The sequence below is a fragment of the Toxorhynchites rutilus genome, chromosome 3 (assembly GCF_029784135.1).
Source record: "Toxorhynchites rutilus septentrionalis strain SRP chromosome 3, ASM2978413v1, whole genome shotgun sequence".
NCBI lineage: Eukaryota > Metazoa > Arthropoda > Insecta > Diptera > Culicidae > Toxorhynchites > Toxorhynchites rutilus.
In genome coordinates this window covers 120,089,907-120,112,304 of record NC_073746.1, presented here as the reverse complement: position 1 = coordinate 120,112,304, position 22,398 = coordinate 120,089,907, and the positions used below count along the sequence as shown (strand labels likewise).

Genomic DNA, 22,398 nt, shown 5'->3' with positions numbered 1-22,398 from the left:
CGATTACAGGAAGGCTTATGACTCCATACCTCACTCGTTTCTCGTCCGGGTATTGGAGCTCTACAAAATTGATCCCGTCGTCGTTAGGTTCCTGCAGCATGCGATGAGGCAGTGGAGTACGTCTCTGCACCTCAGTGATGGGGAAAATGTGTTGCAGTCTAGAACGCTGCAGATAAAGAGGGGGATATTCCAAGGCGACTCTTTCAGCCCGCTTTGGTTTTGTCTGGCACTGAACCCCCTCAGTAGGACGCTCAATAGAAACGGTCATGGCTATAAAATAAGGTATGGCGACGGCGCCCACGAAGAAGTGACCCATACCTTCTACATGGATGATCTCAAGGTCTACGCTGATTCACGTCAGCGTCTAGGTGTAGCTATCCGGGTTGTCGAAGACATAAGCAGGGACATCTGCATGGAGTTCGGCCTTGACAAGTGCCGCTGTGTCCATATGCTGAAAGGGCAGCTTACCGAATCCGGAGGTTACGAGGTCTATGACGGCGAGTTCATAAGAGACATGGTTCGTGGCGAATCCTATAAATATCTTGGATTCCGACAGCTCACCGGGATTCGCCACTCCGACATCAAGACGGAGCTGCGAGACAAGTTCTTGAGTCGAGTGAACTGTGTCCTGAGGACTTTCCTCAACGCGGGGAACAAGGTACGCGCGATCAACACATTCGCGGTTCCCCTGCTGACCTTCAGTTTTGGTGTAGTCAAATGGAGCAAAACTGACCTAGAGGACCTTGAGAGGAGGATGAGGAAAGCATTTAAAGAGGCCGGAATGCACCATCCTCAATCGGCACTGGAGAGAGTTTCACTGCCACGCAAAGAAGGGGGACTTGGAATAGTCGACATATCTGCACTGTGTGTTGCCCAGGTACGACAACTGCGCGAGTACTTCGCAGAACGCTCCAACCAAAACGCGCTATACCGGGCTGTCTGCGCCGCCGACAGAGGATACAGCGCTCTGCACTTGGCGCAAGCGGAGTACCAACTCAACTGCAATCTGCAGACAGTGGAGGAGAAGATTGCAGCTTGGAAGCAGAAGGCAGTGCATGGTGCCCACCCCCATCAACTGGATCGGCCACACGTCGACAAGGCCGCATCTAATCTGTGGCTAACGCGTGGTGAACTCTCTTCAGTAGTAGAAGCCGACATGATAGCCATCCAGGACAGGATAATGCCGACGAGAAACTGCAGGCGGTACGTCTGGCATCAAGACGTTGATGACATTTGCCGGATGTGCCATCAACCAGGTGAAAACATAGAGCACATTATGGGAGGCTGTCCCGTTTTGGCCAACGCAGCCTACACCGAGCGCCACAACAACGTGGCCCGTATTGTTCATCGACAACTGGCGCTCCAATGTGCTCTACTGGAAGACAACGTACCAAACTACCGGTACCTGCCTGCACCTGTCCTGGAAAATGACCGTTTCAAGCTGTACTGGGATCGCACTGTTCTGACCGACCTCTCGATCCACCACAACCGCCCAGATATAATGGTTTACGACAAGAGCGACCGCAAAGTCACCATCATCGATGTCGCTATTCCACTGAACCAGAATCTGGAGGAGACCCACGGTCGCAAAATCTGCAAGTACCGACCATTGGCCGTGGAGCTCAAGGAACTGTGGGGGCTAAGGGAGGTCCCAAGAATTGTTCCAGTCGTTCTCTCTGGAACTGGAATTGTCCCGAAGACACTTCTGGAAGCGCTAAAGGTGTTGAATATGGAGAAGGAATTGGCCGGCATCCAAAAGTCGGTCATCCTTAGCACCTGCGCGATTGTCCGACAATTTCTCGGTCAGGACTGAAACAGCACGAGCATGCAGATACGTGCATTCCGCAGAGCCTAGTCCCCCTTTGGCATTCAGAAGCCCGGGGGCAGGGGAAAATTCTGGCTAGGTTCGCCTAGTTAAGAAGTGAGATAAGTCTGCCAAATAAAATATGTAAAAATAAATATGTATGATTTTTTTTCTTTGCGTTATTTACCTACTAGCAGCTCTGACCCTTATTTTAACTATTTTGTATGAATTTTCAGATATTCTCACCAAAACTTACCATTACAATATAAAATTAACTTTAGACACAATTTTTGTATGATATTTTTTCATTACTTGCAAGCAAAAGTGATTTTCATTTACATCGAGTACTAATTTGATTTGGGAAAAATAATTTTCATTCACAATTTTGACGTAGGACTACGTCTTTCATTTCTATACCGGGGTGTAAAATCAAAGTTTCGAAAACGAAAGCGTTACGCCGGAGACCGAGATTTTGAGCGTTAATAGCTCCTAAACAACTGAACGAAATGGTATGATAAACACTTCATTCGACGGATAAAATGTCTACGCGTTCTATACTTGTTACTTTTTGATCCAAAAACTTGTTTCAATAGTTTTAAAATTGCTTTCAAAACAGGCTATTGAAATCACCAATCGGTATATAAGCGAGTGCCGCTCGGAAATCCATTCAGTTATAATTGAACAGCGATTGGAGCATGTTGTCGCTGTTGTGGTGAAGCTCTTCGTTTATCATGAAAGCGCGGATGAACGGTGTCACCAAGAGCCTGTTTGTGCACCCTAGGCCAGAAGGGAATCCATCAGGAGGAGAGTGATGCCACAAACGGTTCCCCGGGAAGAGTTCGGAGCAGCCGCCACACACACACATACACGCGCGGAATTCTTCGTTTGGATGCCATTCAGCATCGAGAAAATTCCGGAAAGATCTAATCATTTCTGGAAAATAAACTGCCAGTTCCTCTGGGAATTTAAAAATACATTCATGTGAAAGAGTTTATTTGAATGTTTTCTATCCATGTAACACTGTGACCAAGTATGTTTCAATCATGTGCTATTAACAGATGGTTATCGAATTAGCATTAACCACTGGTGGGCTTCCAGTATCGAGGAAAATGTGGAAATATCTAATCGTTACTGAAAATAATCTGCCAGTTCCTCTGGGAATTTAAAAATACATTCATGTGAAAGAGTTTATTCGAATGTTTTCTATCCATGTAACACTGTGACCAAATACATTTAGTTTTGTGATGGACATCGACAAGACAACATCGTTGCCTAACGTGCTGGAGGAGGTGGACGGCGAAGGATCGACACATACACGCGCAGAATTCTTTCCGTTTGGATGCCATTCAGCATCGAGAAAATTCCGGAAAGATCTAATCATTTCTGGAAAATAATCTGCCAGTTCCTCTGGGAATTTAAAAATACATTCATGTGAAAGAGTTTATTTGAATGTTTTCTATTCATGTAACACTGTGAACAAATATTTTTCAATCAAGTACTATTAACAGGTGGTTATCGAGTTAGCATAAACCACTGGTGGGCTTCCAGTATCGAGGAAAATGTGGAAATATCTAATCGTTACTGAAAATAATCTGCCAGTTCCTCTGGGAATGTAAAAATACATTCATGTGAAAGAGTTTATTTGAATGTTTTGTATTCATATACAAAATATTATTCATATATATATATATATATGTTTCAATCAAGTGCTATTAACAGGTGGTTATCGAATTAGTATTAACCACTGGTGGGCTTCCAGTATCGAGGAAAATGTGGAAATATCTAATCGTTGCTGGAAAATAATCTGCCAGTTCCCCTTGGAATTGAAAATTACATTCAAGCGAAAGAGTTTTTTTTAATGTTTTCTATCCATAAAATATCCATATAATACATTTGGGTTTGTGATTTGTCAATCAAGTACAGTTAGCAGGTTAGCTTCTGAAGATTATTCTTCAGAACAAGGTTTTTCGTATCCTATATTGGATGCATAAAACCTTGTGCCTCCAACGTAACGCTCTCGTTTTCGAAGTCCCCCAAATATTCATTTATTCATTCATTCAGAATGGATTGAGATTCAACTTCAAACAAATGATCTCTAAATCGACGATAGTCCTACGTCACCCTTGCGGTTATACCATAGATATAACCCACTTCCTGTTTTTATTTTAAAAATGTGTTAATTTCTTCTGCAAACCCATATTGTTATGCCTATTCTCCCATTTCGTAATACGAAGCTCAATGCCGTCAACGCGGATAGAAACCGATAATTAAGGTTCTATCGTCCACATAGTCAAATAAGCTGGGAATATGTTCGCAGTTAAGTTATGATCAAAAGAGAATGTCGATGAAGAGAAAATCGAACATGTCTCTCACATCCCTTTCATCCCGAGCCCCTCATATGTTATCGACTCGGGTATAAAACAGGAGCTGAAAAGTAAAGTGGCTTTCACAATAAAGCGAGAAACTTTGCTATGTCACGTCACTCGCCGCGCGAAATAAAGGGTAAAAATTCCTGTAACTGTATTGAGTAAGTGTAGCGTATTAACTCTTTCGACTCGTTATGTCACGCCAGATTTTGTTTATAAGCTATTGTGAGTAGATGTGTCATAGTCTTTTTTGATATTGAATAAATTGAAAATCTTGCTGTAATAAAATTCATCGTGGAAAAGGTGACTTTAGGCAATAGAATTATATGAGGGCTATCCAGCAAGTTGCAGACGTTTTCGACTAGCTCAGCAGTGGGAGCTACCAACTTGGAGTCAAAAGTACGTATCAAGCTGTTGCGGAAGGTCCGTATTTGTCTTCCCTTTTTTTCAGTGACTAGTTAAAATGTGCGCTGCTATAGAATATCCCACCATTGTGAAGTGCGTTCAGTGATTATGCGGTCTCTGGGAAAATTGGTGCGCACATTTTCAAAATTAATCACTGGCTTACTGCATTCACCTATTTTTCCATTACGCATTCACCCATTGTTTCATCCCGGTTCACTTCACAATGTTCGCAATGGATTGCAATTAACTTATAATTTTCTGCCAATAAAAGCGGAACTCCCGCTACCAAAGCTTCATGCGTATTGAGTACTTATCTTCAACTAGTAAAACAATGACAGGACAATTTTTGAACCAGCTGAATGATATAAATTTTGACAAAAAACCTGCTTTGCAGAAGAAAAATAAATCTATCACAACGACAAAGCATATTCTCTTACTAGCTATGTTGAGAATACAAAATTTGTCAAATTAACAACTGAACGCTTGGAATATCCACCTTATTCGCTAGATCTGTTCTCAGCACTCAAATGCAAGGGGTGTAAGTGACTTGATTGATTTCTCTTTATCGACTTTCTCTTTTGATCATAGCTTAACTGCATACATATTCCCAGCTTATTTGACAATGTGGACGATAGGTCAGAACCTCAATTATCGGTTTCTATAGCAAAATCAAATTGGAATGTTTTTGTGCGCTGAGTTGATGAAGAGTAATCGATCAAATCACTTACACCCCTTGCATTCTAAGCCCCTCATATATAATAAATGTTCAATTAATAAAACGAAGTTGTCATGAGCTAAAAAACATGAAATATAAATACAGGTAAACTTCGATATAACGTACCCTCGTTATAACGTACCCTCGATATAACGTCACTCGATATAACGTACATTTTACCTCGATATAACGTACAAATGATCGAAGTCCAAAAAAATATTTTTTTTTAATTTTTTTTTCTGAAAGAACAATAAATTATCTGTATTTTGATACTAAAGCTTGTGTTGTAACATTAATCAATCCCGAAATACTACTGTTTTGTGATTCCGGATTCTAAATGAATCAAACTTCAATCAACTGAACAAAGGGAAACATCATGAAAAAGGTTGGCTTCGTCTTCTTATTGATTTTATTCATCAACCTTACTCAAACAGCAACATAATGAAGTAATATAAGCTACGTTTCAGAGTTCTTTATTATGCTGCGATATAACGTACATTTCGATACAACGTACAATTTTGAAAGCAAAATGTACGTTATATCGAAGTTACCCTGTATGTTGAAATATTGAGGGTGAAATAATATGCAAAACCAGTTTGTTTTCTTATATATGTGAAAATCAATATAATTGATCTTCAAATAAGTCGATAATGCAGAACAATAATAGTAATATTAATGGGGAGTGCATATAGCGTCGGTGGTGTAATGGTCAGCATAGTTGCCTTCCAAGCAGTTGATCCGGGTTCGATTCCCGGCCGACGCAGAATATTTTTAAAGTAACGAATGTTGTGTTGATCGATGTGTATATCATTCATTATACAAAGTGTGCAAATTGAGTTCTGGAAATCGATACTACAACAAAATATGATCTAAAAAATGTAAGGAGTTGTGTGTTGGACACGACAGCATTTTCGGCATAGAACTACGGAATTATATTAATACAATCCGCCTGTTTTTCACTTCTGATATTATTTCTGATATTTTTTCGTTTTTTATTTATTAATTTATTTTTACTACTTCAGTAGTAATAATTTTGATAGCAATTTTTAATAATTTAAAACTGCCTCCAGGCCGGGTAAACTTAGAACGAATAATATGCATCCCTGAATGGATATCGCTACCATGTGTCGACACTGCAGATTAGAGTACCAATGGAAAGGTCATCTCGAATGTTCAAACGGAACTTGATTGAAAATTTTGATTCCTACGGAAAACTATCCTATGCAAAATATTACCTCAATCGGATTTCATTTACTAGTGTCACACAGCCGTCAAAATTTGAGTTTTTTGAAAACCGAAAAATCACCCAAGGGGGCGGTACATGAAATTGGGGCTTTCAAAATCTTTTTTATGCCAAATGTCTTCAAATTGCTTGAAACTTCAAGATCTACTGTCATCTAAAAAAAAAAAAAAAATTTTGTCAAGCATTTTTTGTCGACACTTTAGGATTTTTTTTCGTGTGAGCGTGTTGTAAATCCGTATCTATATATTTATAATAATCTTTTCACTAGCGATCCTGAACAAAATGTGATTGCATTATAATTTTTTTATATGGCTCCATAGCTCAGTTGGTTAGAGCGTCGTGCTAATAACGCGAAGGTCGTGAGTTCGATCCTCTCTGGAGCCAATTATTTTTGGTAACCGTCATGAATATCCGTGTCCAGTCGTAAGTCACGAATTCCACTCAACTAAAAAAAATACAACAGTTAAACCAGTCTGCGATATGCTGTAAAAATGTAGGGGAAGTAGTGGTAAAGTGGTCACCAGTGTTGCCACTTTTTTATCTGTACCAGAAGGGAAAAAAATCTTACATATTTTTTGAAAGAAAAGTACAGATTTCTTTCAAAAAATATGTACCAAAAATCTGTACCATCGGAATTATTCATTTATTTACTACAAAATATTATATTTACATTCTAATTTATATATAGATTAACTTACTACAAATACTAGTACGTATTAGCGCTGAACATAAACATTTGCTAGCCTCAAATCACTCGTGTGTTTGATGATGCTTATGCATAGTATTTCTAAATTTAGATCGCATACTATCATTCAATAAAATTTTCGATAGAAATTTCACACGCGGAAAGAATATTTACCGATCTGTACTTTTTGACGAAAATCAGTAATCTGTACCGTACAGAATCTGTACCAAAAATAACGAAAACATCTGTACCTTTCCAGATAAATATGTGGTAACACTGGTGGTCAGCTTGAAGAATATTCCCATTTCTTGCGTCTACATACCACTCCAATCTTCGGCGCAGTTCTCCGTTCAGCGGTATCACTCCGACGGAGCACACTGCCGTAGCGAAAGGGTTAAATCAAATGAAATTATTGAAATAGTAGCATATGTAATAAAACGTAGTAGGAAGAAAATTTGGCTTCACATAATATGTTTCACATTCACATCAATAATGTTTTGTTTTGATTGGGATGGTATTTTTTCTAGGGTCAATGTCACACAAGGGACCCTTTCAAAAGCAGCTGGTGATCTATCAGCTTCAGTCGTTATTCACCACTGACCATTTTACCCCCAAACAACGAAGTTATATCTATATTCCTATAATCGTTGAAATTAAACAAAATACTTGTTCACTTCTCCTAGAAAATTCAAACCAGACTGATGAAGATACCATATCGAATGAACTAAATTTCACGAAAAATTCCTTAAATACGATGCGGGTAAAACTACGGTCGAATGGTTACTAAGAGAAAAGTTTCTGTTTTTATTTATATTCTGATATGCGACATCTCTACTGAAGTACAGGGTGCGTCAAACGTCATGAAACTCTACAAACATAAGATGACTATCAATACGGCAACAATATTCAATAGTTATACTACTAAATACGCGGGGGTGACCACTTTACCCTTACTACTCCTAATGCAGAAGAATGAAAAAAATTATAATTTAGATTATCGCACAGCGTCGGTGGTGTAATGGTCAGCATAGTTGCCTTCCAAGCAGTTGATCCGGGTTCGATTCCCGGCCGACGCAGAATGCTTTTTATAGTAATAGAGTTTTTATACATAGAGTGTTGTCAATTGAGTTCAGGGCCTCATTATTATCCAAATAAACAGCCAATCCTGATCCTATTAGTTTGGAAGCATTTGATGATGGTCAGATTTCGACTCGTATATATACCATCACAACCAGAAAGTTCGGATGGTCACACGATGATACATCAATTTTTGGCTCAAAAGCGCGTCTCTGCCCTAAATCATTCGCCGTATTCGCCTGATGTGGAATCCTGTGACTTTTCTGTTGACCGTGTTTTGTAAAGCTGTTTAAATGCGTTATTGTTTGAGGATCATTGAAAAACGAAACAATGTGTTTTCAATCTGTATCTTTCTTTTCATAACAAACATCTCATGAAATATTCTTCACAACGAGAGATTACATAAAGGGTTTCATGTGGCTCCATAGCTCAGCTGGTTAGAGCGTCGTGCTAATAACGCGAAGGTCGTGAGTTCGATCCTCTCTGGAGCCAATTATTTTTATTGCCTTAGAAGTAGCGTAAATCACTGAACAAAAATTTGCATCATTTATAAAATTTATATCTGCAAAACTGAATTCGATAAAAAAATTAATCCTCAATGACTAGGCTGAGCTTAAACGAAAATCTGAACACTGAACATGTAGGAAGAAATGAAAGATTTCGAATGCTTAAAACTCAAGCTTTTCTTAATAGATCGGAAAGATGTTGATTGGTCTGATTTGTGCTCTTAAAAAAAAGGAGTAATTAATAATAAATAAAATAAAATAAATAAAAAATAATAAAAAGTAAGATGTACGAACGGGAGCTTTTTCTATCCCATTTGTTTATTTTATTAGGCTCATATAATAATTCAACTGTAACAAAGCCGAATTTATGCGTGTACATTCTTTATCAATCGATAATTAAGTTGTACATAAGCCATTTTTGGCGTACGAGTATTCTTATCTTTTCGTGATCTAGGGTGACAATGAATGTATGGAAAAAATCGACCCTAAACAACCTCGAAAAAACAACCTATGCAAAATATCAGCTCAATCGGACTTAAGAGAAAGTGGTGTAAAGCGGTCAAAGTTTGAGTTTTTTGAAAATCGAAAAATCACCCAAGGGAGGAGTGAAGGGAATTGAGGTTTTCCAAAAAAAATTAGTGTCAAATGTCTTAAAATGGCATTAAAAATGGCAACGTCAATATCTAGTGTAATCTCCAATTTTTTTTTCAAAAATCGGCACGGAATACGAATCGAAAAGTATGGTTTTGGGTGCCAATAAAAATAGTTATCTCGATTTTTCATTCGGAACTGGCTATGAATTTTTGTTTTGCATGATAACATACCCCACGTTAAAATTTGAGTTATTTGAAAACCGAAAAATCACCGAAAATCGAGGTTTTTTTTAAAAAAAAAGATGACAAATGTCTTGAAATTGCACGACACGTCGAGATTTACAGTTATCTAAAAAAATTTTTTGTTCAAAATCGATTTTTCAGGCGAAAAACGACCAAGCGCCAAAAAAAAAAAAATTTCTGAAAAAAAAAATTCGAGATGACTGTAAATCTAGACAAGTAATGCAATTTTAAGACATTTGGCATCAAATTTCTTTTTTGGAAAACCCGATTTCCGGTTTTTAAAATACTCAAATTTTAACATTTGTGACACCAGTAAATGAAGTCCGAATGAGCTAATATTTTGCATAGGGTATATTATCGTGCAAAACAACATTTCGTAGCAAGTTTCGAATGAAAAATCGAGATAACTATTTTTTATTGGCACCCAAAACGATACTTTTCGTTTCGTATTCCGAATCGTTCGCTTAGTAGCGGACACGCAACCAATTAGGCTACGAAGGTTTCCTAACTATGACTATCATAAGTTGCAATCGACGGGAGACGGGAGCTTGTCGTTGATTGTTGGAAGTAATTGCTTTTGGTGTGCTGTGAGCGTCTCCGTTGAAGCATTGTTTTCGGTTACCGTTGGCTGTTATTATTTTTTTTTGTCGCCCGGGTGTGCTTTTTTCGCGCGTTTTCGAATTGTTCGAGATATCGTGGAACGCAGTGTGAACTCGGAATTGGTGAGAAAGGCTGAATCGTCAAAGCCTGGCAAGGCCAGCCGGCTTTCAGTTATCGCCGATTTGTCGCCATCGCAGTCGAAGTCGGACATCGGTGGTCAGTTGCACGCACACAATACCAGCGCGATTCGCTGCTAACTTACAGCAGTGTGAAGGAGAGCATCACTTCTTAGTGGTGTGTGATAGTGCCGAGCGCTCAAGCGCTCCGATTGAGAAGCAAGCAGCGGTTGCCAGTTCATCAGCACTGGGGTGCATTGTGGTGAATAGAAATAAATAAGATATAAGATTTATTTTTTTTAAAATTTTTTTTAAAATTATTATTATTATTATTAAAAACAAATTATTAGAATATAAGTACCAATTACAGAATGGCAGAAGGAGGGGGAGGATCTCCAGATATGGAGATCTCTGATGATGACTCCCCTCTGGTTGAAAAAAGTTCTAATAAAGGAACAGCGAAGACACTTAAACGCGTTCCTACATCAGAGGATGTTTCGTCCGGGGACGAGTCTGCTAACTCTAGCAAGCCCCCCTCTAAAAAACCTGCAAATACCTCCTCTCCAACCCCCCTCGCTCCTACAACAGCTCAGATTTCGCCTCCCCATCCTGTTGTCCCCGATCCCCTTCAATCCTCGTCATCTCCTTCTCGTCCTGTAGTCTTCTCTCCACGTGTCAAGGTCTATCCTGAAGATGCACCTGGAACTGGTCCGTGGGTTGTTTTCTTCAGGCCTAAGCCAAACGGAAAAGCACTTAATGTTATTCAGATCATGAAAGATCTGGCAAGATACTCCTCCGTGACAGAAATTTCGAAGGTTAGACCGACCAAACTGCGTGTTGTCGTAGCTGATCGGAAAGACGCAAACGGTATTGTCGTCGACCAGAGGTTTACCCTGGAATATCGTGTCTACGTGCCTTCCCATGACGTAGAAATCTCGGGGGTGATAACCGAAACGGGTCTGACGTGCAAATCAATTATGGAAGGAGATGGCAGATTTAAAAAGCTGCCTTTGATTAAGGTTAAAATCTTAGAATGCCGACAACTCGGCAAAGTCTCCCAGGAAGGGAAAGAATCGAAATTTACGCCGTCCGACTCGTTTAGAGTCACTTTTGCTGGCTCCGCCCTCCCTGACTACGTTATGGTGGACAAATTGAGGCTACCGCTGCGACTCTTCGTGCCAAAGCCCATGACTTGCCTGAAATGCAAGTCAGTTGGTCACACAGCAGCTTACTGCGCCAACAAGGAGCGCTGTGCCACTTGCGGAGAGCAACATGTGGACAAATCCTGCAGTGCGATTGAGCAAAAGTGTCCATATTGCGGAGGAACTCCGCACGTGCTCTCGGCTTGTGAAACTTACAAGAGTCGCTGGGAGAAGCAGAAGCGTTCTTTAAAGGAACGCTCGAAGCGCACTTTTGCGGAAATTTTAATGGGCGCTTCTCCATTGGCCCAACAGCAACAACCTTTAACCGCAACAATGTCTTCGCTTCGCTGCCAGTTGACGAAATGGAAGCGGATACAGCTAACGAGGGCACACCGTACATCTTCCAAGGGAATCCCCGGCGCAAAAATGTGACCACTCCCAAAGTTCAAGTACAAGCCCCTCCGGTTATACCCTCTGTTAGCATGCCTAAAAAATCGAGTGCAGCGGACAAGCAAAATCAGGTTCCTCCTGGCTTCCGTGGGAATAATTCACCTTCGAACGACCCAGCACTCGAAGGAACATCAAAAACCCCAACTGTCCCTATTTTACCGTCAAGTTCAACTTCCCAATCGGGATTTATAAAGTTGACTGACCTTGTGGCTCAAATCTTCACATGCTTTAATGTTTCCGACTCCATCAGAACCATTGTCATATCAATGCTTCCAGTATTAAAGACAATTTTGCAACAATTGATGCAAACATGGCCCCTCCTTGCAATGATTATCTCTCTTGATGTCTAATTCAAATAGAGAGGTCGGAGATATCACTGTTTTACAGTGGAATTGTCGTAGTCTTATCCCTAAATTGGATACATTCAAATTTTTAATTCATAAGTTCAATTGTGATGTTTTTGCTCTGTCCGAAACTTGGCTTTCTTCGCGAGATGATCTCTCTTTCCACGATTTTAATATTATACGCTTGGACCGTGATGACAGATACGGAGGGGTGCTATTGGGGATCAATAAGTGCCACTCATTTTTTCGAATTGACCTTCCACCTATTGGAGGGATTGAAGCTGTTGCTTGTCATGCAAACATCAGAGGAAAAGACCTCTGTATTGTCAGCTTGTATTGGCCTCCGAGAGCTGCGGTTAGCCGCAAGCAACTTGTTGACATGTGCTCACTCCTTCCTGAGCCACGATTGATCTTGGGAGACTTCAACTCTCACGGAACTGCCTGGGGGGAACAGTACGACGACAATCGTTCACTGTTGATATATGATCTTTGTAACAGCTTCAATATGACACTTTTGAACACTGGGGAAACAACACGTGTACCTAAACCTCCTGCTAACCCAAGTGCTCTTGACCTCTCGCTTTGCTCGAATTCACTATCGTTAGATTGCAAGTGGAATGTAATCCAGGACCCCAACGGTAGTGATCACTTGCCAATCAAAATTTCCATCACCATTGGGTCGAATTCTTCTGAATCTATAAACATGGCATATGACCTCACAAGACACGACTGGAAAAAATATGCGGACGCGATTGCTCTAGCCATCAATTCCAGAGATGGTTTACCTCCATTGGAGGAGTATAACTTCCTTTCTCGTTTGATCTATGACAGCGCGGTTCGCGCTCAAACGAAACCCATCCCAGGTTCCACCATTTCCCGAAGGCCTCCCAATCTATGGTGGGATAGCCAATGTTCCAAGCTTTATGTAGAAAAATCGAATGCATTTAAAGCTTTTCGGAAACGTGGAACCCCTGAAAATTTTCAAACGTATTTAGCCCTTGAAGATCAATTTAAAAACTTAATCAAAGGGAAAAAACGTGCTTTTTGGCGAAATTTCGTGGGAGGTTTGTCACGAGAAACGTCAATGAAAAAATTATGGAAAGTGGCTCGAAACATGAGAAATCGCTCTTCAACGAATGAAAGCGAAGAATATTCACATCGATGGATTTTTAATTTTGCACGGAAGGTTTGTCCTGATTCCGCTCCTGTGCAAAAAATTGTTCGAGATATACCACAAGATAGGTGCGATCTTGATTCCGAGTTTTCGATGGTAGAATTCTCTCTTGCTCTCCTTTCATGTAACAATTCTGCTCCGGGATCGGATAGAATTAAGTTCAACTTGCTGAAAAACCTCCCTGATGTGGCGAAACATCGCTTGTTGAATTTATTCAATCGGTTTCTGGAGAATAATATTGTTCCAGATGATTGGAGACAAGTACGAGTTATAGCTATTCAAAAACCCGGAAAACCCGCGTCCGACTTCAATTCGTACCGCCCAATAGCAATGCTGTCTTGTATACGGAAATTGTTGGAGAAAATGATCTTGTTTCGCCTTGATCGATGGGTTGAAACGAATGGCCTACTCTCAGATACACAATATGGGTTCCGCAGGGGCAAGGGGACGAATGATTGTCTTGCGTTGCTTTCTTCAGAAATTCAAATGGCTTACGCCGAAAAAAAACAAATGGCTTCAGTATTCTTGGACATAAAGGGGGCCTTTGATTCTGTTTCAATAGAGGTTTTGTCAGACAAATTACACTCTCGGGGTCTTCCGCCTCTATTGAATAATATGTTATATAACTTGCTTTGTGAGAAGCATTTGAACTTTTCTCACGGAGATTCGGCAGTAAGTCGGGTCTCTTACATGGGACTCCCCCAGGGCTCATGTTTAAGCCCCCTTTTGTACAACTTCTATGTAAGCGACATCGACAATTGCCTTACACAAAATTGCAGCCTAAGACAACTTGCAGATGATGGAGTGGTGTCTGTCGTAGGATCAAACGAATCCGACCTGCAAGGACCCTTACTAGATACTTTGAACAATTTTTCAACCTGGGCCATTGGGCTAGGGATCGAATTCTCCACGGAGAAAACAGAGATGGTGGTTTTTTCTAGGAAGCATAGACCAGCAAAGCCAAAGCTTCAACTTTTGGGTTAACCGATCACTCATGCTATGTCATTCAAGTATCTTGGGGTCTGGTTCGACTCCAAATGTACTTGGGGGGCCCATATTAGGTATCTGAGTAAAAAATGTCAACAAAGAATAAACTTTCTCCGTACAATTACCGGCACCTGGTGGGGAGCCCATCCCGAAGATCTTATAATGTTGTATCGAACAACTATTCTCTCAGTGATGGAGTATGGCAGTTTCTGCTTTCAATCAGCTGCCAAAACACACCTCATTAAACTCGAGCGAATTCAGTATCTTTGTCTCCGTATTGCGTTGGGATGTATGCCCTCAACGCATACCATGAGTCTCGAGGTTTTGGCAGGCCTACTCCCACTAAAAGATCGCTTCAATTTATTATCTCTTCGGTTCTTCATCCGGTGTAAGGTCATGAACCCATTGGTGATCGGAAATTTTGAGCAGCTGATCGAGCTAAATTTTCACTCCGGATTCATGAGTTCATATCATGAATTCATCTCCATGCAGGTTGATCCTTCTTCGTATATTCCCAACCGTGTTTGTTTCCCTGACTACATCAATTCCTCTGTGCATTTTGATCTGTCCATGAAGCAAGATATCCATGGATATTCAGATTACCAACGATCGAGGATCGCTCCAACGATCTTCGATGAAAAGTATGGGGGTATCAATTGTGATAATATGTACTTTACTGATGGGTCCACTATAAACGAGTCCACAGGATTTGGAGTGTTCAACGAATTTTTTAGCACCTCACACAGTCTTCAGAATCCTTGCTCAGTGTATATTGCTGAATTGGCAGCAATTCATTGGGCGCTGGACAGCGTCGCCTCACGACCTGTTGAACACTATTACATTGTAACGGATAGTCTTAGCTCTGTCGAAGCTATCCGTTCAGTGAGGCCGGAAAAGCACTCGCCGTACTTCCTTGAGAGAATACGAGAAAATTTGAGTGCTTTATCCAGACGCTGTTATGTCATTACCTTTGTGTGGGTCCCTTCTCATTGCTCAATTCCGGGTAATGAGAGGGCTGACTCATTAGCAAAGGTAGGTGCGATTGAAGGCGATATTTATCAGCGTCAAATCGCCTTCAATGAATTTTACTCTTTAGTCCGTAAAAATACCATCGCTAACTGGCAACGCAAATGGAACGAAGGTGATTGGGCCGGTGGCTTCACTCGATTATCCCTAAGGTTAGCCTCAAACCATGGTTCAAAAGTCTGGACTTGAGTCGGGACTTTATTCGCACCTTCTCCCGACTCATGTCCAATCACTGTTCGTTAGACGCGCTACTCTTTCGTTTCAATCTGGCCGGCAGCAATATCTGCGTTTGTGGCCGAGGCTACCACGACATCGAACACGTTGTTTGGTCGTGTGAGGTGTATCTTGTTGCCAGATCGAATTTAGAGAACTCCCTTCGGGCTAGAGGAAGGCAGCCCAATGTGCCGGTGAGAGATGTGTTGGCTCGGTTAGACCTTGATTACATGTCCCAAATATATGTTTTCCTTAAATCTATCGATGTTCGTGTGTGATTATCCTTATATCCTTATACCCTCCATTTCTTCCTTTATGAGTAATTGGTCCGCTTGCTATAAACAGGAGAATGAAATGTAAATTCACAATAGATGTACGAATAGATTTAAGAATTGAGTGTGTGTGATTATCAACATTGTAATAATTTCCTTATACCCCATCCTTTTCCTGAGAAAAATATGTCACCCTTCTAATCTCGAGTTCACCGCGAGTAATCGGTTTCCCACATTACTAACCATAGATTTAAGAAAATTGTTCATATATATAGTGTTAAAATATATTTAAGATTTCGGCTCCTTTAAACTTATGCAACTGAGCCTGTAAAAATAAACGAATTTATATAAAAAAAAAAGTAATTGCTTTTGAATTAGGTTCTCTTTTAATACTTTATGTGATTGCCCCGAAGAGCCGTTTGTTATAATGATCTGAATATCTGTCGAAAGGGTTGTAGGAGTTGAACTGGTAGATACAATCTAAAAGGGTTAATTATTGATGCTCTCACAGGAATGTATCAAAATCAGCATTTTCTCGTTTGTCTTGTCGATATTTTCTACTTCTGGAATATTGTCGGTGGTGGGTTGTAATCGTTTTTATTCGTCTTTCCCGACGTGATTTCACGAGTATTTACGGCGCATTGCCACATAACTGTCCGTGTCACAGAGTCGAAAGTAGTTATGAAATAGCGCGATCTTATTAACCTACACCACCGCTATTCCCATCACACTAACTTGATGTCTTATTAATGTGACATAACGAATTATTGCACACATATTCGTGTTATATATTTACGGGAACTAAAGCTGAAAAAACATGCATAATTCAGAATTTTCCATCGCATTGCAATGGCCTGAATTTTTGCGAATTTGGTTAAATGTCTTTCGATGAGACATTTGCATCTGAAACACTAACCTTTAATCTTCCACAGTTATTTTGGTCCAGTCGGCGTCACCCACCTCCAAATGTATAGATTCGGTTCCAGGGATGGGAAAACGTGCTCGATTGAAATAGCACAGAAGATCAAATTACGCTCAAAGTGGTGAGGTCAAACTTTCAAATAGTTTTCCGCTGTCCGACGCTGTGCCAGCTGTGTTCGACACATTTTAATACTTTCACGGGGGTTATTGGGAGTTCTTTCACCAGTTCGGAGGCGATTCTTCCTCGCGCAGGAAAAGTTTCATCTCAGATGCGACTATTACAGAATAGGGAAGTTATTTCGTTGTTCGTTTGGGTACGTAATCGTGACACAAGCTAAACTTTAGTGTTGTGAATGTTTTGCAGTAGTTGTTTTTTTTTCTGAGGCGAGACAGGGAATGTTCTAGGTATAATTAAAGCAGTTGCAATACATTATTGTTCAACATATGAATTGTTTAAGTGATTATAATCATTAAAATTAAAATTAAATATCGTATTTGGTATGTTTATTAACAACTCTATCACTCTGGGAAAAAATATATTAAGATAAAGAGTGCTACGATCAAAATTTGGTCGACTTGAGCACGACACATTTTTTTAATCATGCGTTTCAAGTACCTAAACATCCTCGTGTTGCATGTGTGTGCGTGCAGAATCTTTTTTGATTTGGACATTTGCTTCTCAGTCATTCGAAAGACGTTTAAGCAAGATGAGAAACGCATGATAATTTTGCTCGCGCATCGCAAAACTTCGCCCTACTCACACGTTGAGTTGGCGAAATCATTAAAAGGGGCCAAGTCAACTACTATTTTCAGGAACGCTTGTCGAGAGCAAGGAAGCCATGATCAGGGGAAAATTGAAAGCCGAAAGCTGCAGCGACGACAAAAAAAAAAGGCCAGCGCTTTCAAGCGGAATCCCAACCTCTCGCAAATAAGCTTGGAGCATATGGAAACATGTATACCTTTTCTGTATTTCATACTAATTAAACTTCAAAAAGAAGAATAATTCGATTTTTGTTTGATTACGCACATTTTCGTTTGACATAATTTTGATCATTACACCCTTTATGTAGCCAACTTCGAAGTCAACCAAAAGGCCTGCACCGAAATTCTCCATGACATCGCAACAAGCGACCTGAAACACACGTCCGTGATGTTCATTGACCATACAAATCGCAGCAAAAAAACTTTTCCGAATAAAAATCTCTCATTATAAACAAGTTTTTTTTGAAATGGGAACCCTCGTTCACGTTGAAAAAAATGGTTTGTATTCTGAAGATGTAGATGCATTATACTACTGAGTATGAAAGCTGATCTGAGCTACCGAATTCACCCGAAATGGTATAACATAATCATCTCCACCTTCCGTATCAGCACCTAGTGAAAGTTCACTCTTCAGTCATAGGTCAACCTTCGGATTGACCTAATTGATTGCGCTCGCTCTGGCACTTGTAATTTGTTAATTAAATCAAACACTTCATCAGTAGAATGCTATCGGAGCCAAGCAGGTCACCATCGATGTTTCTCTACTCGCCAAGGATGAAATAGATGCAGGGAGAATTCTCCCTTGCTTCGCCAAATCCGAAGAATTTTTTCGACACATTGTACTATTTCGCAACGCTCAAACCTCTATGCGACGTGAGCAGCGTTCAAAACATTCCGCTAGAGTTCTGTTGGGAAAAAAATACGCAAGTTGGGGCCAAAAGAGTTACGAGGGCATCCGAGCGAGAGATATCCTGATTTGAAAGTCTCTATCCAACACAACGGAGCATCAAACGACATTTGAAAACATAATACCAATGCTTCGATCTTGATAAGCACCTTCGAATTTATTTCCGCTTCTCCTTCTGTTGGGATAAAATGTCATTGTTTGGAGGTTCGTACAGTCGCATATAGAGAAAAGGAGAACCACCCATCCGAGGGAGAAAGTTCAACAAATCAAAGCGAAGCTCGATAAAAAAACACACAACATGTTACAGGTTTATCGCAAAACGGCTGATGCTGCGAAAGTGAAATAAAGTGAAACAGCACTAAATAGGATTAACCTTTTCCGCTCGTTTAAATGTCCTGAAGGAAAGTTTGCAGCGGAAACGAAAGTTCTTTGGAGCATGTTTATCTTTATAGCAGAAAAAAACGAAGCGTAAAAAAACTCACCTTGGGAGGATATTTATGCAAATTGCCAATTGATTCGAGTGAGTTTACAGTAAATTAGCATAAGCCTCGGCTTGATTTACAGATTTTCAAAACATGTTTTTCACTTGACACAATGTTCTAATCTGCTGCATTTAATCTTAATCATTCTATGAGATTGAAAAACGCGCTTCAAGGGGGGAAAGCAGGGAAATTGAGCTTCAGATGAAGTTTATTTGGAAGCGAAGTTATCCGCATTGCCAAGGGCTTGTGCTTTCGGATTGCGTTCAGAACTAGAAATTAATTAACCAACTTCCTGCCAAGCTCTTCAAATTTATTAGCTTTCGCCTAATTCCAAAGAACAATATATCCTTCCAAGTCTGCATAATTTCCGCATACACGTACACGTGAGCAAATACGGCCAAGGTTCACAGTCCACATTCCTGACATCGGAGCAAAAGCGGAAGCTGAATTAATACTAGATAATTCTAGCGAATATGGTCATATGGCAGGTTCGGTCCTCGGTCCCGATATTCGCGTTTACTTGGCGCAGACTGCTGCAATCACTAACCCACATAGAATTTATGGCAACATAACTTAATGCGGAAGTCTTAACAGCGTTTAATCGCTTTCCCCCCCCCCCCCCCTATTTCTTAGATCCATAATTTACAGATTTTATTTGCAAAGTGTATTCCTACAATATTGTACACATTCAATAATCTCTTTTAAATCCGCAATAAAAATCGGCAACAGAAACGTAAATTGCTCCATGACAATACAAATACCATAAATAAGCACGTGAATAAAAGCATAATGGTGAAATCAAACCGTCATTTATGCTCTTTTAATAGGTTCCTGCACATGGTCTGAACACCGATCACTCCGGAATTGTGCCAATTTGGAAAGAAATATGAAGTGTGAAAGCATGCCTTCGCCTTTGCCTTCGCATATGTACTCCGCTCACCCCCATCATGAGCAGAAGTATCATCTGCAATTGTCGAAGTATACTCCCCATCGATGAAATATTTCGGTGGAGCGAAACGCGCTCGGTGATTCCTGCGGCTTTCGACACGTCTGCGCAATTTTCCACTGCCTTGCCACCCACCGTGGGCTGTCTTTTATAGTAGCATAAAAGTGATATCAAAAAGTCAGCAGCGTAATATCATCCGAGAAAGATGGTCTGCACCACATCCGGAAACGTCGTGATCTGCTATTCCGACCCCCGCCAGGCCAGACGTATCAGCACGGTACCGTGACAACGTGGGGGAGAGAGCAAGGAAGCAAAAACGAATCACCAAAACTGGCGAATTAAGCGCAACAATCAATTTAGCATTCAGATCACGTCCGGAATTACGAGAATTTGGTATGCATGCATACGACACATTACGAGCAACGAGGTGAACTAGGCCAGACGGGGGCGAATCGGGAGTCCAGAAAAAACAGGAAAGTTTTGATTCGGGGAATACCATTGTGTAGGCGTAGAAAAATGCGTATTCTGAGAATCTTATTGTCAGCTTAGCAGCTAGAAATATTTTGAAGACATTTTTACATTTTTTTATTATTACATTTTGACGTAGGACTACGTCTTTGATTTCTATATAGGGGGGTTACTCTACGAAAAATGTAACGTTTATTAAGAGTTTTCAAATGCATATTACGCAGAATAGTTCATAAGATATATGTTATAACATATACCATTAGACGGCAAATTTATCTAACATTTTTTCACCTGAGACGTCAACAGCGGAAATAATAAAACAAGAGAGCAATTTAACAAATAAAAGAGGTATGTTTTGCGAGCGGATGCGAAGGTAAATCATGTATTATGTATTCTTTCTTCCAACTTCGTCCCCATGAATGTTGTATACAACACAAAATTGTTTGCAATAATTCGTTCTATCGAACAAATTAGCAAACCCTTTCCGAATGTAAAAATGTTGAAGTAATCAGATGCATGATTCCATGCATCACTCAAATTTCATGCAAGATTCCATCAAAGCAACGAGGAAAGTGTCACCCATAGAGTGATCGTTTGTTAACACGTTGAGTGCCACGGTTTTAGAGCGACTCTATGGAAATTTTTAAACGTATTAGGGCCATCGTTTCTTATCATAGTGGAAATTATTTTTGTTCGAAAGAGTCTGCTTATAAGCTTATATGCTTATTTAGTTACCTTTATTATCATATGTTATACTGTCAGTCGAAAACTGAGCGAAAACTCGGTGTCAGTCACCGGTGACTGACGTGGCAGTCAACGTGTTAATTGGGCCGGAAAATCAATACAATTATCGAATTTCTCACTAACTGAACTCAAAAAAAGCAAAAGCAATACCTCAAATTGAAGAAGACATCTATAATTGATACATAACTGCTGTGCAGCCCAGTTAACGTACGCCCTAAGTAAGTCCATTTAAAGATAGTCCAGTTATCGAATGACTTCTGTATATGACGGGATGACAAACATCTTAAGCGAGTGTCTTCCGGGCTGCAGCAACATGGGTAATTGTACAGCGAAAAATGATATCGTTACTATCCTCCTAGCAGCGATTATCATGCGAGAACTTATTGATATCGGCATTACATCGCATCACAAAAATGAAACGAAATGAAATATTAATAATCTTCATGACTCATATTCATAATTTTCAATGACTCAATTCCTTCTATGATCGATTGAGCAGTAGAACCAATACGACTTGATTGTGATAGTCTGCAAACCGATGCCTTAGAATAAAACTAATAAGAATAAGACAATGGAAAAATTGACAATCCAGTATCCATTATCTATCCATTAAAAATAAAGCAACTTCATGAGTTAATGCGTATTTTACCTCAAAATATCACGAAATCGTAAGTATTTTAAACATGTTTTTTGTTTCTTCCCCATAAACTTCATATTCAATGTAATCAATGACGATATATTTTTTTTTGTTTACCAATACACATATACTTCATCCATCATTCAACCCTGTTATGTGTCATACTGATATTCATTAATTATTTTCAGTAGACAGTTGAACTTCCTGCCAGAAGCTAAAAAGAAGCGAATCCAAAACATAATCGAATCACAAAAAAGCTATTTTTCTATTAATGTTTGACTTTCATACATTATGAAAAAATTGTTTTTTCTTGAGATTCGATTATGTATAGGATTTGAAAATAATTGTTGAAAAAAAATGGTCGACTATATACAATCGAGTCCGACCTGTAATATAACTAACGGTCCTTTTCAGGGCTACTATTCGGAGTTTCAAAAGAGTTTAACCAGCAGATTTCTGAAAAACGAAAAGAATTACATTTGAAAAAACAACTGTTTTGAACAATCACAGTCCTATGTCAAACTTCCGTCCGTGCCCTTAGGCTCAGACCCTTCTACTTTTTTTGTTTTA

General features: G+C 39.9%; 4 non-coding genes across 4 annotated transcripts; all 4 read left to right on the top strand.

The window, feature by feature from the left end:
- Nucleotides 1–5,981: 5,981 nt before the first annotated feature.
- Trnag-ucc (transfer RNA glycine (anticodon UCC)) lies at nucleotides 5,982–6,053 on the top strand. Its single transcript has one exon. It is a non-coding gene; the product is annotated as a tRNA-Gly (tRNA).
- Nucleotides 6,054–6,843: 790 nt separating this feature from the next.
- Nucleotides 6,844–6,917, top strand: Trnai-aau (transfer RNA isoleucine (anticodon AAU)). Its single transcript has one exon. It is a non-coding gene; the product is annotated as a tRNA-Ile (tRNA).
- Nucleotides 6,918–8,222: 1,305 nt separating this feature from the next.
- Nucleotides 8,223–8,294, top strand: Trnag-ucc (transfer RNA glycine (anticodon UCC)). Its single transcript has one exon. It is a non-coding gene; the product is annotated as a tRNA-Gly (tRNA).
- Nucleotides 8,295–8,713: 419 nt separating this feature from the next.
- Trnai-aau (transfer RNA isoleucine (anticodon AAU)) lies at nucleotides 8,714–8,787 on the top strand. Its single transcript has one exon. It is a non-coding gene; the product is annotated as a tRNA-Ile (tRNA).
- The last annotated feature ends 13,611 nt before the right edge of the window (nucleotides 8,788–22,398 follow it).